Raw genomic sequence first — 4,891 nt, forward strand, 5'->3', positions numbered from 1 at the left:
AGCATAAACTGGGTGACTGCTTCGCAGAACATCCCGCTTCTGCCCGCAGAAACTAAAGGCCCTGACCTTGCGGTTGCCTGCCACTTTAACACATCACCCTGTTCCCTGGCCAACATCCCTGTCTCAGGCTTGCAGCAGTGTTCTAGCTCCAGATGAAGGAACAACATCTCATTTTCCACTTGGAGCCCTTCCAGCCCTCCGGTCTTCAATATCGAGTTCTATAACTATAGGGCCTGAACCCCCCCATGTCCTTGACCCCTACCACACGAAAGACTCCTGTTTATCACCTCGTCTGCTATGACACACGACGTATTGTTAGCCACTAACAGTCTCCATTAACAGTTATTCGCCCTCTCACGAGGATCGTTATTCACTCCTACGTCCTGCCTATTGTTCTTTCTCTGAGCTGGCGGCAAACACAGCAATGAACATTGGAGACTCTGAGCCAGCTGAAACTTGCTCAGTGTGAAGTACATTCCACATTGCTGCAAGAATTGCAAGCAGCAAAGCCTTTCCAGAACATCTGCTTGTCATTCTGTCCCCGGGGGGCTGATGTTTGTCTCTTCCCCAGGAACAGGAGTATCTCCACTGGCGGATAATTAAACCATTTTATTTCTACTTGCACGTTGTTCTGGGGGGAGGGGGGGTGGGGGAATGTCGGTTTGGGGGAGGGTAAGAGTCCATTCGCTCTTCTGCTCTCTCTCCCTCTTTCTCTCTCTCTCTCTCTCTGAAACTCTTGGGGTGAGAGGTGTCAGTTACATTAATGCGGGGAACATGAACAACTTTGATTGTGAACTTTCTCCAAAGGTCTGTTATCGGAGAGACAGAAAGATGCTGTGCTGGCAGGACAGAGAGAAATGAACACCGAGGACTCTTCGCCCAGGTAAATTCACATTGTTGTGCAGCCTGCTTGGTGTTCAGAAATCGTCTTCACGCAGCAATCTTACGGAAAGTCTATTGCAAAGTGGGCATCGCTTTCTTTGCTGCGACCGCGCAGCAGTTAACATCTGAGCCCCAAGTGTCCCAGATGAAGAGAATCCGCGTGAAACCTTCACTCACTGAGAGTCATCCCCACGGCCCTGAGCTGAGGGACTGCAGGCAGTCCAACACGGAAGGGACGGTTAAAAATGAACCATTTTTGCTCCCTGAGCAACACGTAGCATCATTGTCGCGCAGACAGAAGCCATTCAGCCCATGGATTCCACGGCGACTGTCTGTCACTTGTCTCTCTCTGAGGTTATTCACAATCGGTGGTATCCGTCCTAATAGTGGGGGACGATGTCTGAGTTTCAACTTTACCAGCTCATTAGCATCGAAGAGAACCGGTTTTGCGATTCAGTTCAGAGGAAACCGACCAAGAACAGAATATCACTGAGACCTCTAAAACCCATGCCGTTTGAATGGAGTGGATCGATATGAACATCGGCAAGTAGATGCAAAGGCAGCTTGCTGAAGAAAGCAGATCAAGGTGACAGTGAACGATAGCAGAGGATGGTTTCGATCCATCGACCTCTGGGTGATGGGCCCAGCACGCTCCCGCTGCGCCACTCTGCTACCGCTTGGAGACGCTCGTTGCGCAGAACACTTCAGGTTTTTGTCTGGCACGCGGCAGGCACCTTCGAGCCTGATGTCAAAGACCTCCACTGCTGTCGTGTGATATGCTGTTTCGCAGACGTATGGAGGCTGTGTAAATATAAACTTTTTTCTAAATTCCCACATTCTGTCGGTCGAACTGTGATTTCACACTGAATCACAACATGTGTCACAGCGCAGACGGAGGCTCTGCGGCCCACCTTCGCTCTGCTGGTTCTACGCTTAAGTAAACGTGTGACTCTAGTCGTTTCATTTCATTCTCTCGCCTTCTCAGCGGAAATCTGCACATCTGAACGTGACCACCGAATTCCCTTTTGGGTCCATTGAATCTTCCTCTTTGTCAATGTCAGACAGGGACTTACTGACCCTCACCACTCCCTGTACGAAAACGTTCTTCCTAATGTCACTTTTACTTCTTTTGCTCGTGACTCTAAAATTCTGCCGAATCGTTATGGATCCTTTCAGGCGTGGGAGCATTTTCACAACATTATTTCCTGTTTCTAGGTCCCTCATGACTTGGAAAAGTTCGGTTCTCCGAGGAGAGCTGTCCCAATTTTCCAATCTACCTTGATTGCTGACATTCCTCAAACACCGCACCACTCACGTCAACCTGTTGAGCACTATGGTAAAAACAATGACTGCAGATGCTGGAAACCAGATTCTGGATTAGTGGTGCTGGAAGAGCACAGCAGTTCAGGCAGCATCCAAGTAGCTTGTTGAACACGATCTCCAACCATTTCATTTCTCTGTTTTCTGCCTCATTCGTACTCCAAGCAGCCCACGCTGGTTTCACGAAGGTGCTTTTTGAGAAAGTCAATCAGGCAGTTTTGCACAAGTCAAGTTAAAAAAAAACACGGGCTCGTCCGGGATCTCTCGCAAATCAGCGCAGTAACAGACCCTAAGCGAGAATCATACGCCTAGACCAACGAGCCAGAAAGCACGCACGCAGGTAATGCCCCAGACCTCTTGAGCGACCTGAGACATGCTCAGTATGAAATACATTTGAGCAAGCGGCAAAGACTTTCCCGAACAGCTGCTTCTCATCCAGTCTCCCTGCTGCTATTTCATTCCACCGCATTCTCTGCTGACAGTGTCGTTTCCCCAACGTAGCATGAAGCATAAACTGGGTGACTGCTTCGCAGAACATCCCGCTTCTGCCCGCAGAAACTAAAGGCCCTGACCTTGCGGTTGCCTGCCACTTTAACACATCACCCTGTTCCCTGGCCAACATCCCTGTCTCAGGCTTGCAGCAGTGTTCTCGCTCCAGATGAAGGAACAACATCTCATTTTCCACTTGGAGCCCTTCCAGCCCTCCGGTCTTCAATATCGAGTTCTATAACTATAGGGCCTGAACCCCCCCATGTCCTTGACCCCTACCACACGAAAGACTCCTGTTTATCACCTCGTCTGCTATGACACACGACGTATTGTTAGCCACTAACAGTCTCCATTAACAGTTATTCGCCCTCTCACGAGGATCGTTATTCACTCCTACGTCCTGCCTATTGTTCTTTCTCTGAGCTGGCGGCAAACACAGCAATGAACATTGGAGACTCTGAGCCAGCTGAAACTTGCTCAGTGTGAAGTACATTCCACATTGCTGCAAGAATTGCAAGCAGCAAAGCCTTTCCAGAACATCTGCTTGTCATTCTGTCCCCGGGGGGCTGATGTTTGTCTCTTCCCCAGGAACAGGAGTATCTCCACTGGCGGATAATTAAACCATTTTATTTCTACTTGCACGTTGTTCTGGGGGGAGGGGGGGTGGGGGAATGTCGGTTTGGGGGAGGGTAAGAGTCCATTCGCTCTTCTGCTCTCTCTCCCTCTTTCTCTCTCTCTCTCTCTCTGAAACTCTTGGGGTGAGAGGTGTCAGTTACATTAATGCGGGGAACATGAACAACTTTGATTGTGAACTTTCTCCAAAGGTCTGTTATCGGAGAGACAGAAAGATGCTGTGCTGGCAGGACAGAGAGAAATGAACACCGAGGACTCTTCGCCCAGGTAAATTCACATTGTTGTGCAGCCTGCTTGGTGTTCAGAAATCGTCTTCACGCAGCAATCTTACGGAAAGTCTATTGCAAAGTGGGCATCGCTTTCTTTGCTGCGACCGCGCAGCAGTTAACATCTGAGCCCCAAGTGTCCCAGATGAAGAGAATCCGCGTGAAACCTTCACTCACTGAGAGTCATCCCCACGGCCCTGAGCTGAGGGACTGCAGGCAGTCCAACACGGAAGGGACGGTTAAAAATGAACCATTTTTGCTCCCTGAGCAACACGTAGCATCATTGTCGCGCAGACAGAAGCCATTCAGCCCATGGATTCCACGGCGACTGTCTGTCACTTGTCTCTCTCTGAGGTTATTCACAATCGGTGGTATCCGTCCTAATAGTGGGGGACGATGTCTGAGTTTCAACTTTACCAGCTCATTAGCATCGAAGAGAACCGGTTTTGCGATTCAGTTCAGAGGAAACCGACCAAGAACAGAATATCACTGAGACCTCTAAAACCCATGCCGTTTGAATGGAGTGGATCGATATGAACATCGGCAAGTAGATGCAAAGGCAGCTTGCTGAAGAAAGCAGATCAAGGTGACAGTGAACGATAGCAGAGGATGGTTTCGATCCACCGACCTCTGGGTTATGGGCCCAGCACGCTCCCACTGCGCCACTCTGCTACCGCTTGGAGACGCTCGTTGCGCAGAACACTTCAGGTTTTTGTCTGGCACGCGGCAGGCACCTTCGAGCCTGATGTCAAAGACCTCCACTGCTGTCGTGTGATATGCTGTTTCGCAGACGTATGGAGGCTGTGTAAATATAAACTTTTTTCTAAATTCCCACATTCTGTCGGTCGAACTGTGATTTCACACTGAATCACAACATGTGTCACAGCGCAGACGGAGGCTCTGCGGCCCACCTTCGCTCTGCTGGTTCTACGCTTAAGTAAACGTGTGACTCTAGTCGTTTCATTTCATTCTCTCGCCTTCTCAGCGGAAATCTGCACATCTGAACGTGACCACCGAATTCCCTTTTGGGTCCATTGAATCTTCCTCTTTGTCAATGTCAGACAGGGACTTACTGACCCTCACCACTCCCTGTACGAAAACGTTCTTCCTAATGTCACTTTTACTTCTTTTGCTCGTGACTCTAAAATTCTGCCGAATCGTTATGGATCCTTTCAGGCGTGGGAGCATTTTCACAACATTATTTCCTGTTTCTAGGTCCCTCATGACTTGGAAAAGTTCGGTTCTCCGAGGAGAGCTGTCCCAATTTTCCAATCTACCTTGATTGCTGACATTCCTCAAAC

The sequence above is a fragment of the Chiloscyllium punctatum genome, chromosome 36, assembly GCF_047496795.1.
Source record: "Chiloscyllium punctatum isolate Juve2018m chromosome 36, sChiPun1.3, whole genome shotgun sequence".
Classification (NCBI taxonomy): domain Eukaryota; kingdom Metazoa; phylum Chordata; class Chondrichthyes; order Orectolobiformes; family Hemiscylliidae; genus Chiloscyllium; species Chiloscyllium punctatum.